The 13597-nt window shown below is 42.1% G+C and overlaps 1 long non-coding RNA gene across 1 annotated transcript in view; it reads right to left on the bottom strand.

Annotated features, from left to right (window-relative positions):
* Positions 1-12008: 12008 nt before the first annotated feature.
* Positions 12009-13597, bottom strand: part of LOC137299545 (uncharacterized) — a 52031-nt gene continuing 50442 nt past the window's right edge. Inside the window, exon 3 of the long non-coding RNA XR_010957919.1 lies at positions 12009-12976. This is a non-coding gene — a long non-coding RNA (uncharacterized lncRNA). The remainder of the gene's footprint in view (positions 12977-13597) is intronic.

The following is a 13597-nucleotide window of genomic DNA, read 5'->3' as shown; positions in this document are numbered from 1 at the left end:
TCAGTCCATCCGCAGCAGCCACTACGCATGCGTGCGCCGATTGCAGTGCACGATGGGAATCCGCAAAGAACTACAAGTCCCAGAAAGCATTGCGCGCAATGTGACACATGGCACCAGCTGTGTCTCCCCTAATGTAAGAGGGGTGAACATCTGTAGAACTGGGTAAGATTAGACGGCATGATTTAAGCTCCCAAATCCATTTAAACACAAGGGGCTGGGTTTATTTTTATGTGTTTACTTCAAAGGTGTATTGCTTTCTTCCAGTTTTCTCCTCCTGAAGGCAGTGATTAATGCAAGGTACACTTGACTATTGAATGCTGGTACCTTCTGCCCCTCCTCGAAGTAGGCACTCTTCATGTGTAAGCCTTAGGCTTGAGGGGTATCACGCCCGAGCCTAATCTTCTCATCTGTTGTCCATTTTCTCTTTTTCCAGTAGCAATTATTGAATAGCGACCAAGAGACAGTGAGACCTGTAGCATTCCACCCCACAACATAATCCTGAGCAGGCAAGAGTCCTTCTTGCATATCCACATTTTTACTTCTGCCCTAAGAAGATGAGTGTTTGTGTGATGAGTGTTTACCCATGTAAGTAAAGCTGATAACTTATCTTTGGTAGATTTAAAGGGGCACTGTCTTCATGAGAAAGTGTTTGACAAACTCTTAATTTTTGGCCTAGGTGATGGAGCAGGCCAGAATGTCTACATCATTTTCATCACAATGATATTGATACAATCATCTGTTTTGACACACTGCAAACAGGAAAAAAAGAACTGCAAAACACTGTGGCAGAAACAAAAGCAGGTAACACTGGAAACTGTTAACCAGGTCAAGCAGCATTTGTGGAGAGAACAGACAAGACATTTCAGGTATGGACCTTTCCTCAGAACTGAGGAAGAAAGTCCTTTAAAGTATCAGTGTCATCTCACTGAGGAGTTTCCAGGCTGTTACACTGTGTAACTGGTGTCTCAACCTACAAATTTGAAAGTTAAGGATACAAGCCCCAAAAATTCAATGACCTTATCATCGACACCCTGGGCCGGGTTACCTATCTTGCTGTTAGTGACCCCACCATCACAGAGGCCACCAACCCAGTTACACATTTCACCACATTGCCCAGCCAAACTACCACAACAGTGGCATACTTCTCATCTCCAAATCCCATCTTGATCCTAATCTTCCAGCACTTTCTTCTCTGAATAACCTCCCCCCACCTCCTTTAAACCCCTTATTGTAACACTGTGCTCTCAAATCCTGCAGCAAATTTCTTGCTGAAATGTTTTCTCTACTCTCCTTATTTAGCCTCTGCTCTGAGCAATTCATCATCTTTAGTGATTTCACACACCTAAACCTTCCCTGCACCATCTTTGACTTTGTCTTCCTTCACATTAACTCCCTACACAAAGCTATTGCCACCTATTTGATTTTCCCGTCACCTGAAGCTTGACCACCTCTGAAGTCTCCATTGTTGACAAGGCCATCTTCTCATCTCCTTACTATCCACATCCCCTTACTAACTCCAACCCTTCTACCATCACCCTTAGCCCCTGGAAAAAAAAGACTACACCCAGTTCCTTATTAGCAAGCTCGCGAACACCCAGCTCCCTTTCCTCTAAGCCTCCCCTGTCATGATATCACCACCTCTGTCGATCTGCTTCACAGTTGTCTTGTTTCTGTTTTTCTGTTTTTAACTTTCATCCCCACCAGTTTTCCACCCTTGTTGATCCTCTTGGCACAGCACATATCTCGCAACCTTAAATCCAAGGGCTTCACATTTGGGAGCACTAGACACACAACTAGCCTAGTTTTCCACCACCATCTTTGGCTTGACCACTTCAAGGATTATCACCTCTCCTACCAAATCCTTTGATTGCTCCACAGTCATCCTAGAAGATAAAGCCAACCCCAAACTTCCCTTGTCTACCACAAACCACTTCCTTCAACTGCCCTCCTCCTCCCCCCCCCCCCCCCCACCCCCCACCAAATCCACTCTCACTTCTGATACTCAGAACATAAGAAATAGGAGCAGGAGTAGCACTCGAGCCTGCTCCACCATTCAATCAGATCATGGCTGATCTTCAACCTCAACTCCACTTTCCTGCTCGATCCCCATATCCCTTGATTCCCCTAGAGTCCAGAAATCTCTCTCTCTCAGCTTTAAATAGATTCAACGACTGAGCATCCACAGCTCTCTGGGGTAGAGAATTCCAAAGATTCACAACCCTCTGAATGAAGAAATTCTTCCTCATCTCAGTCTTAAATGGCTGATCCCTTATCCTGCTACTATGCCCCCTAGTTCTAGACTCTCCAGCCATGGGAAACAACCTCTCAGCATCTACCCTATCAAACCCACTCAATCTTATATGTTTCAATTAGATCACCTCTCATTCTTCTAAAACCCAGAGAGTATAGGCCCATTCTACTCAACCTTGCCTCATAGGACAACCGTCTCATCCCAGGAATTAATCTAGTGAACCTTCGCTGCACCGCCTCTAAGGCAAGTATATCCATCCTTAGAGAAGGAGACCAAAACTGTACTCCAGGTGAGGTCTCACTAAAGCCCTGTACAATTGTAATAAGACTTCCTTACTTTTGTACTCCAACCCCCTAGCAATAAAGGCCAACATTCCATATGCTTTCCTAATTGCTTGCTGTATCTCTATGCTAACTGTTTGTGTTTCTTGTACAAGGACACTCAAGTCTTTCTGAATGCCAACATTTGATAGTTTCTCACTATTTAAAAAATATTCTCTTTTTCTATTCTCCCTACCAAGGTGAATAACCTCACATTTCCCCACATTATACTCTATCTGTCATCTTCTTGCCCACTCACTTAACCTGTCTATATCCCTTTGCATGTGTCCTCCTCACAGCTAACTTTCCCACCAAACTTTGTATCGTCAGCAAATTTGGATACATTACACTTGGTCCCTTCATCTAAGTCATTAATATAAATTGTAAATAGCTGAGGCCCAAGCACCAATCCTAGCGACACTCCACTAGTTACAGGCTGCCAGCCTGAAAATGACCCGTTTATCCCTACTCTCCGTTTTCCATCTGTTAACCAATCCTCTATTCATGCTAATATGTTACCCCCAGCCCCATGAGCCCTTATCTTGTGTAACAACCTTTTATGTGGCATGTTATGAGTATCAGCGTACCAATGTACCAGAACTTCTGAAGAGCTCATAGATTTTGTTGCCTCCAAAATTGATACCATCTGCTCTGCTGCCCCAGCTTCCCGTGCGTCCCCAACCCCCCGTCCCCTCCTACCTTAGCCCCAATACCAGAATACTTGCAGTTTTTCCTCTATCATCTTTTCAAGCCTTTTCAAACCTACCTGATTCCTCAATCCCCTCTGACCCAGCTCCTGACCACATAACTATCTCCCTTTACCACAATGCTCACAAACATTGTCAATTCTTTCCCCACCTTCAAACCTGCCATCATCACCCCTCCCCAAAATGTCCATGTCCAATCCTTGCAACCACTGCAATTACCATTGCATTTCTAGGGTCCAGTTTCTCTCCAAAGTCCTTGAACACATCATCACCTCCCTACACTGTGCTCAGCTCTCTCACCACTCTATCTCTGATTGTCTGCGGTCTAGTTTGTGTTCAGCCCACAGCACTAACACTCTAGTGATCAAAGTTATCATTGATATTCTGTGTGATTGCAGCTATAGCACCTTATCACTCCTTCATTTGTTCAACCTCTCTGCAGCCTTCAATATGGTTGATCACTTCATCCTCCTCCATCACCTCTCCTCTGTGGTTCACCTCTGTGGCACCACCCTTGCATGGTTCTTTTTGTGCATGTAATCAGTAATTCGTTTGCAATGGCTTCTCCTCCTGCACCTCTGGCGTGCCTCAAAGTTCCATCCTTATTCCTCATGTACATGCTGCCTTTCAGTAACACTATCTTTTAAGTGTGGGTTCAGTCTCCGTAAGTATGCAAACAACACCCAGTTTTTCTCTTTGTCATCACCCAAAACTGCTTCTGTCTGATTGCCTGTCCAACATTAATATATAGATGCGCTAGAACTTTCCCCGAAAATACATTAGCCAAACTGAAGCCAGCCATGGAACTATAAAACCATAGAAGTTTACAACTCAGAAGGAAGCCATTTGGCCCTTGATGTCTGTGATGGCTCTTTGCCAGAGCAATCCAAGACTAATCCCATTGTCCTGTTCTCTCTCCATTGCCCTTTAGCTTCCTCTGCTTCAAATGTTTACCTGTTTTTCCTTTAAACATTGCAATGGACTCTTCCCCTATGGCAAAGCTCTAATAACTCTGTAAAAGAAATTTCTCCTAATTTTTCTCCTCACTCTCTTGATAACTTTACCAAATAGGTTGATGAGATTTTATCGATAAAATTATCGTCCCAAGTAATTTCATCCTCATATTAAGTTGGTTTGGATCGTAGAGGAGCCAACTCATCCCAAATCGATAACACACAAAACTCTGCTGTGAAGAAAAGAGAAGGTAACATCTCATTTAAGCATGGACAAATGCAAGCCTGGAAAACTGCATTTGTAGAGTATGTGTAGAAATTACATCAAAATGGATTGCTAAACATGTAAAGATTTAACTTGTGGCTATTAAAGACCACCAATTCAGTGTTTAGTACTGTCTTTAACCAGGCAAACACTAGGTGGCAGTGTTGTTTGCAGATGGGATACCTCAACCATGAGTACGCTGGAGGCGAGGGACTCATTTATTCCGAGCAACAATTCAGATATTTGTGTTGCATTGACCAATATGCCTTTAGGTTGCATCCTCCTTTCTGAGCTGCTATGTGTGGATGTAGAGGGTTAGCTCGGACAGAGAGGAATGGAAAAAAATAAAATAAAAAACTAGTGCATGAAGGTCTGCAAAGTGTTAACATTTATATTTGTTTCTCAGTTCTGGTATCATCCTTGTATATCTTTTGTGCACCTTCTCTAGTACATCTATATCCTTTTTATAATATGGAGACCAGAACTGTGCACAGTACTCAAAGTGTGGTCTAACAAAGGTCCTACACAAGTTTAACATAACTTCTCTGCTTTCCAATTCTATCCCTCTAGAAGTAAGTCATTGAAGCCTAACTTGGGTTATGACCAAATGCTAATCACAAATTTTTGCTTGTTTTCCACTTACTGTTTCTATCAAGCTTTTCAATATCATTTATTCCTCAAACAGGGCTGTTCACCTGCTCCCATTTTTCTTTTGCAATGACGGTGAGTAAATGTTTTTGCAATACTGCCAGTAGGGGGCGCAGTTGCTGTGGTGAGAGAAACCAATTTGTTTTTTCACCTGAGCTAAAATGTTCGGGGTCTGACCATGAAATCCCCATGTTTCCTGATGTTACTATCTAGCTAATAGGAACCTCAGTTCACCTTCTCACTCCATGTAGTGGTCCTGCTAACAGCTGACAAAGCTTAACATTAGGATGATCTGGTTTAGCCTCAGACAATGGTCAGGGAGAGGGATGGAGTCGGTGGCGAGGGAACTGCGTTTGTGGCGGGACCGAAGACAATGGCTTCGGTCTTCCCAATATTTAGTTGGACAAGCAGCGTAAAAAATCAGAGGCACTGGAGGGGTCGAGAATGGGGGTGAGGTAGAGCTGGGTGTTGTCAGCGTACATGTGAAACCTGACATTGAGTTTCTGGATGATGTCACAGAGGGGCAGCATGTAGATGAGAAATAGGAGGGGGCCAAGGATAGATCCTTGGGGGATCCCAGAAGTAACGATGCGGGAGCGGGAAGAAAAGCCATTGCAGGTGATTCTCTGACTACGACTTGTTAGATAAAAATGGAACCGGACAAGGGCAATCCCACCCAGCTGGATGATATAAGAGTATACAATAATCGTTTACCTGTGACTGCAACTATTGCAGCCATTAAATACTCAATCATAATCACTATAAAACTGAGTCTGGTTCTTACTAAAGTGGTAACATAAGAAACAGGAGTAGGAGTAGGCCATACGGCCCCTCGAGCCTGCTCTGCCATTCAATAAGATCACGTCTGAACTTCGATCTCAACTCCACTCCCCATATCCCTTGATTCTCTTAGAGTCCAAAAATGTATCGATCTCAGTCTTGAATATACTCAATGACTGAGCATCCACAGCCCTCTGGGGTAGAGAACTCCAAATATTCGCAACCCTCTGAGTGAAGAAATTCCTCCTCATCTCAGTCCTAAATGTCCGACCCCTTATCCTGAGACTATGTCCCCTAGCTCTAGACTTTCCAGGCAGGGGAAACATCTGCTCAGCATCTACCCTGCCAAGCTTTCTTAGAACCTTATATGTTTGAATGAGATCACCTCTCATTCTTCTAAACTCCAGAGAATATAGGCCCATTCTACTCAATCTTTCCTCATAGGACAACCCTCTCATCCCAGGAATCTAGTGAACCTTTGTTGCACCGCCTCGAAGGCAAGTATTTTCTTCCTTAGGTAAGGAAATCAAAACTGTACAGTACTCCAGGTATGGTCTCACCAAAGCCCTGTACAATATGGGTCCCTTAGAGGCAGAGACAGGAGAAATTATAATGGGGAATAAGGAAATGGCATAGACGTTAAACAAATATTTTATATCTGTCTTCACAGTAGAAGACATGTTAGTCTTCCCAACATGTTGACTATTATTTTTTTTCAAATATACTTGTCGATTTCCCATTGCACATTGGGAGTCAAAACTAAATATACCCTTTAGCTGAAGCCGGGTAAGAGGATGGGGACAGTCGGACCAGGGAGTAATTCATTCCCCATTTTAAAGTCTTATATTGCGTCCTTATTTTTAAATATTACTTTGATTTTATATTATTAGATAAATAGCAAAAGTTCTGACAATTTGGAGAGCAGAGAAGTAGAGTTGGTTGGAGCATAGGAGTTTGTCTGCAGTACAGGCAGAAGGCCTATGGCACTATGGTGGCACTACTGGTGGGAGAATGTCATTACAGTGTGAAAAGTTTACATAGGCAATTTCCATTATAAATTTGGACCTAGGAATTTATGATGTGAAAAGTTGACAGGGAGTATGCAGACCAAATTGTTAATATAGTCTAAATATTTCACAATAGGGGTGAATTGGCAAATGATTGAACTTCAAACACAATTGAGGAAATGATTGATGATTTTCAGTTTGCTGTGCATGAGTAATTAAAATTAGAAGCAACAGCATTTATGCCAGCTGCCTGACGTTCCTGTTCATTCAGGAAGTTTAAAAACCCTTTTGTTTTCTTCTGTCTCATTCTGGCCTTTCTTCTTTCTAAAAACTGCAGGTAAGTTCAAGGTGTTCCAACAAACCAAGGGGCTTGAGGGAAAGGTTTTGTTCAAAACTGTAAAAGGACACCATAGTAAGATACTTTAAACAGCTCAGCAATACCCTGAACCATCTGTCTTAGTAACTGGAGAAATCAACAAATATCAGAATCTCTTCTTCCATTCACTCCAAGACTAGCTGGTTGTCAGGTGGGAGGTCATAAGAATCATAGAATCTTATGGCACAGAAGGAGGCCATACGGCCCATCGTGCCTGTGCCGGTTCTTTGAAAGAGCTATCCAACTAGTCCCATTCTCCTGCTCTTTCCCCATAGCCCTGCAAATTTTTCCTCTTCAAGTATTTCTCCAATTCTCTTTTGAAAGTTACTATTGAATCTGCTTCCACCGCCCTTTCAGGCCGTGCATTCCAGATCATAATAACTTGCTGCGTTCAAAAAAAATTCCCCTAATCTCACCCTAATCCCTGACCATTCCCAACCCCACATAATGAGAGGGAGAAGGGACTGAAACACCCTTCTTTTGTAATTAATACATGTTTTAAAAAGTGATTTTCGTTTTGAAACTCATGAAGATGTGCATACCCTGCTAGATAAGAGGTGTGAATATAACACCCACAAAAGGCCCTGATTCATCTCATCACACCTAAATATAGAACAACAGTGACGCAATAAAGCTCTTTCATTTGGTTTTCACTAAACAACAGCTTTTTTTTTGCTTATTCTTTGCTATATTTGTACCAACATATACTGAAAAAAAATGCACGATTTGAGCTGTAAATACATCTTTTAAATGATATCTGAATTACATTTCTTCCCTGTGCAGCTTACATTATTTAGAATCAGTAAATGCGCAATAAAAGAAAGCAAGAGAGACTTGCATTTATATAGCACCTTTCACATCCCAAAGTGCTGCACAGCCAACAAATCGGAAAAGAAAAAAGAGAGAACTTGAAATTAGATAGTGCCTTTTCATGTTCCAAAATGCTTCACAACCAACTGGTTTTGAAGTGCAGCTGCTGTTGCTATGTAAACAAATAAAGCAAGCTAATCTGTGCACAACAAGGTCCTACAAACAGCAGATGAGATAAATCTGTTTATTGGTGGTGTTGAAAGAGGGACAAATGTTGGCCAAGCCAGTAGGAGAACTCCCCTGCTCTTCTTCGAATAATGCCATGGGATCTTTTACATTCACCCGAGAGAGCAGATGGGGCCTCGGTTTATTATCTCATCCGAAAGACGGCAGCTGTATCAATGCAACACTCATTGAAGTGTCAGCCTAATACTCTCAAAATGATCATCCATCTCAAAGCTTGCCTTAATTGCATGGATAGGGCATGGAATTGGTTATTGCTCGGATCAGCTCAGAAACCAGCATGTTCACTGCCTCCGCAACTTTTCACGCAAAGTGGGACAGCAAATCATTCTCATGGGAGGTTAGTGTAGTAATTCATACATTTGTGCAGGATCTCATGCCGTGACCTATCCATAATACAGAGACATACTATGTGAAATACAGCATGCGAAGAAAATGTTCGCTTTTTGTAGACGTGTTATGTAGTACTGCACCTGAATTATTTATTCTAAGCTTCTGAAATTATCTTTCAGGCTCAAAAAACTCTTAATAATAACACATTTAGTAGTGCAACATGCATATAAAGCATATCATAAAAGTTTGAATTATACTTATTTTAATCTGGATTCCTGACATGGACTCACGTCAGCTGTGGCTCAGTGGTAGCACACTTCCCTCTGAGTCACAAGGTCATGGGTTCGAGTCCCATTCCAGAGACTTGAGCACATAATCTAGGCTGACACTCCCAGTGCAGTACTGAGGGAGTGCTGCACTGTTGGAGGTGCCATCTTTCAGATGAGATGTTAAAACCAAGGCCCCGTCTGCCCTCTCAGGTGGACGTAAAAGATCCATTGGCACTATTTCCGAAGAAGAGCAGGGGATTTTCCCCAGTGTCCTGGACAATATTTATCCCTCAACCAACATCACTAAAACTGATTATCTGGTCATTATCACGTTGCTGTTTGTGGGACCTTGCTGAGTGCAAATTGGCTCCCGTGACAACACTTCAAAAGTACTTAATTGGCTGTAAAGCGCTTTAGGATGTCCTGAGGTTGTAAAAGGTGCTATATAAATGAAAATTTTTCTTTTTCCTGAACTGAGGGACATGAGGCAATTTGAAAATCTTTAAGCCATAACCATGGCCCTAACGAATAGAATAAGTAATGGAATCAGGACAGCAGACCAACAAAACGTCCCCAAAAGGCCGTGCTGCACATACCCAGAAGCAGGGCTTTTATAATCTGCTGCCTGTCAGCCAGGCTGTAATTAAGCAGAATATATAGAAGTTGTGACAAGACCCTGGAGATTCAGCTACCACACTGGTAATTCTACACTTTGCATCACAGACCACCAGCATATGCACTGAGTGAAAACATTTCCAGTTACAGTAAATGCCTTCTCTCTGAGTTCTTTAGTGGGCTTCATATGCAAAGGCTATAGCTCCCAGGAGATATTAACAAAAAACTGCTTGAGCACTTCAATGATTTACTTCAAATCGATTTATACAAGGCACAAGGACACAGTATAGAGTGTAACATTTCAAAAGATCACAGCTCATATGCAGGGCAGCATGAGAACTGAAATTAATTGAAATTTTTAATTTAAATGACCTTAAAGAAATATGAAATTCAAAATTCTTTAAAGACTATTTCAACAACTTTGATCTACATAGCATCTTTAACACAATAAATATCCCAAGATGCTTCTCATGGGAAAGGGTGGGCCCTGAGCAGCACTATTAGAGTTAAAAGAGATGACCAAAAGCATGATCAGAAATATTACTTTTAAAAGGTAAGGAGAGAAGTAGTAAAGCGAAGAGGTTTAAGGACAGAGTTCCAGAGAGTGGGGCTGAGACAGCTGAAGACTCTGCCACTAATGGAGAAGTGGAGGGAGAGGGATGTATAGGAGGCCACAAATGGAGGACCAAAGGGCACGGAGGGCAGGAGAAGGTTGCAGAGCTATGGTTGGGTGAGGTCATGATGGAGTTATAAGTGAATATGGCAATTTTGAATCAGTGCATTGGGGGGACAGGGTGCAGTGGAGATTGGTGAGGATAGAGGTGGTGGGCAAACCAGGCTTGTTGTAGCATGGGTTCCGGGTAATGGAGTATTGAATGAGTTGGAGGTTGTTGAGGATGGAGCTCGGGCTGCCAGTAAGGGGAAAATTGAGTCTTGAGGTAACGAAAATATGAAGAATTCATCTTAAAATTCTAGCATATTACTCAAAGTGGCAATGGTTCTTAGTTACAATGCTTAGCATAGGTAAAGCCATTTCATAACTTTATAATCTGCTTTCATTCATGTCCTTGTTATATTGATCTTCTGATGAATTTACACTTTAGCAGCCCTAGCTTACTAACTGAATGGCTGGACTGCCTACAGCAAGACCCACCCAATTCGGAACCAACAAAGAAGCTGGAATCAAATGCAAATTATAGTGTTACAATATCAGTAAGTACATTAAAGCTACTCTGTACAAACCACAGCATCATTCAGGCTGGTGAAATCATGCCTGTAAGTAGACTTAATTTGTGTGCAGCCTTGTGGCTTGGTTAAACTCGCTGCACATACTGGATATTCCAGTGTTCTCCAAAACTGGAAGTGCCACTCTGCACGGTGCAGCCATGTACATATGCATGATACAGCACTTTTGCACCTGCCCATGTGTATTGGTGCATTGAGTTTTGGGTGAAACCAGGGAGCTCAATGTGTGTGGCAGGAGGTAACTGGCTGGCGGGAGAGAGGCATTATCATTTAAGGTGTCTTACTTGAGCTGGCCAGGTAGTTCAAAAACTTTTCAGACAGAATATGACCCCACCAGCACACTATCAGGAATCGAAAGAACACATAGTTACCACAAGGCTTTATATTTCCTGATTAAAATGACAGGGATCGGACATATATTGTGCAGGTGCTTTCACTGCCTCACAGCTTCCCTCACCAGAACTGCCACTGGCTGCCCCTTCCCTCCTGATCTTACCAATGTGAGGGGGGGGGGGGAAGTTGGCAGTGCCCAGCCTCCTGTCTGCCCCAGTTACCGCCGCTCACCGGGATCACCTGATGGAAGGTGGTAGTAGACCGGGATAGCGGCGGGAAGACCCCAAAATTCTTCAAATGGAGGGAGAACGGGTTAAAGCCTCACCTGTAGTGATGTTCCCACTGCAGCACTGCGGGATTTTCCTTTTTTCAACCCTGTTGGGCTCCCTCTTGGCGGTGGGAATCCAATCGGGAGTCCACCGTGCATATCAAATGACCCCCACTCCCCCACCCCAGGGAAATAGGTTGAAATTGGTGTTGATTCAGAGGGATGGACGGAAGTACCGTCCCACTGGGAATCCAGCTCAGTATATCATTATTTAGAGGGTGAGATAACAGGACTGATTTATCAAGTGTACGCTGCCAGTGAGACAGCCTGCTCACTGACGGCACATATTAGGAAATTGCTGACATACTGCCCATAATATTCTATCTATTATTGAATCCTGCAATCTCCTGATATAGAGTTATACAGCACGGATAGAGGCCCTTCGGCCCATATGTACAGCTAGTTGACTTGGTTTCATGCTGACATTGCGTACTGAGAAAATCGGCCCTAATATATCTTATGGCTACTTTACATGCATCATTCCACACATTACTTACTTGAAAAAGGATTGAAGATTTGACAATTTCTTTATTGTTGGTTCAGAACAACAACAACTTGCAATGTAGGGCCTTTATCAAAGAAAAACTTCCACAGGAGCGTAATCAGACAAAAATTGACACCGAGCCCATTATCAAGTGATAATATGAAATGGTTTAAATATGCCACATTGATAGTGAATTATACAAACTCTGTACCCTGTGCTCATACTGATTCTGCCAAAGGTTGTTTTTCCAAGTGTGACATACAATATGTGACGGCAGATAGTGTGTATTGAGGAATATCTTTGTAACTTCCAATTTTGTTTTTGCCGATTTTCCGTCTTTCTATCCTGAAAGCGGTGATTGTTGCTTGAGATAGGGCTCCACAGGTGCCAGAAGCCTCTGGTACTTACCCAGGATAGCAGACTGTTCAACTTGAGGGGCAGCCCAGTCAAGCTCGATCTCACCATCATCTGATTTCCACACTGTGCAGCAGGTTCAGTGGATAGTAATCCTCCCTAGCTAAGGGACAATAAAAGCCAATCTCAGCAACTCTGCCAACTCGCTAACTGAGATCAGAAACTTGGCACCAGAAATGAGACTTGCGACCTTTCTGATCTGTATGTCTCAAAACCACACCACCCAATGCGTTTACACACACAGCTAGAAAGTGAGCTTTAAAACAGTTGAAAGTCATCTGTGTGCGCTATTTTAACCCATTTAAACGGCTTAACAACTTAATTAAAATAGCACACACAGGAATTTAACACAAAAACATTAAAAATAGTTCAAAGTAGAATTTCAGTCCCTTAGTTATATGTCTTCACTGGGACATCAGCACAAGATGCCAAGTGGAATTCTGAAGGAAGCTAAAATCTGGGTGCTGATTAGCCTAGGTTGTTCTGATACACCTGACACAGTCATTGAATGGCACTGGCACATCTGGGAACTAAACGTCATCTGACGGTGATATGCCTTATTTTCTTCTCATGCAGCTTCCTGAGATGCTGTTATCTAGAAACAATAATCAGAAATAACACCAGTTAATGAATATTTTATATGTTTATATGCATTTTATAAACTAATTATGCTACATTTGCATCATTTGAAGATAAGTTAAATAAGTTATGTCAGTGCAAACAGGTCAATTGGGGATGAACTGCAAAATGAAAATAGTAGATGGAAAAGAATTTGTAGCTTATTTATGGAGAAAAATCTGATTGCCAGGAGAAAAGGTAACATTTTTACTACAGCAAGGATAAAAGAGAAATTAAAAGATTAGAAAGAGAAAAATCCCTGCAATGGAAAAACAAACTTGCACGGACACCAAAATAGAACCAAACCTCAACCAATTGGCCCCTTATAGCCAAAGTATCCCAGGAATTTAGCAGTAAATGAAAGTGAACGGTATGTGGAGGACGTTTTCTTCTGCACTCTATCTGTAATGAATGGTAAACCCATTTAGGAACAGCTCATTTATGATTTGGCTGCACCTAGTACACAGGGGAAATTTCCCCCATGCTCTATTGATATTATTTGGCATTCTTTTTGTAAAAGTTTATAAAATAATAAAACAGTTGTTATAAGTGAAATATACTTTATTGGCATGGAACTTAAAATAATTACCATGGTAAA

The sequence above is a fragment of the Heptranchias perlo genome, chromosome 29 (assembly GCF_035084215.1).
Source record: "Heptranchias perlo isolate sHepPer1 chromosome 29, sHepPer1.hap1, whole genome shotgun sequence".
Lineage (NCBI taxonomy): Eukaryota > Metazoa > Chordata > Chondrichthyes > Hexanchiformes > Hexanchidae > Heptranchias > Heptranchias perlo.
Note: the sequence above shows the minus strand (reverse complement) of the source record. Positions and strands in the feature narration are given on the sequence as shown.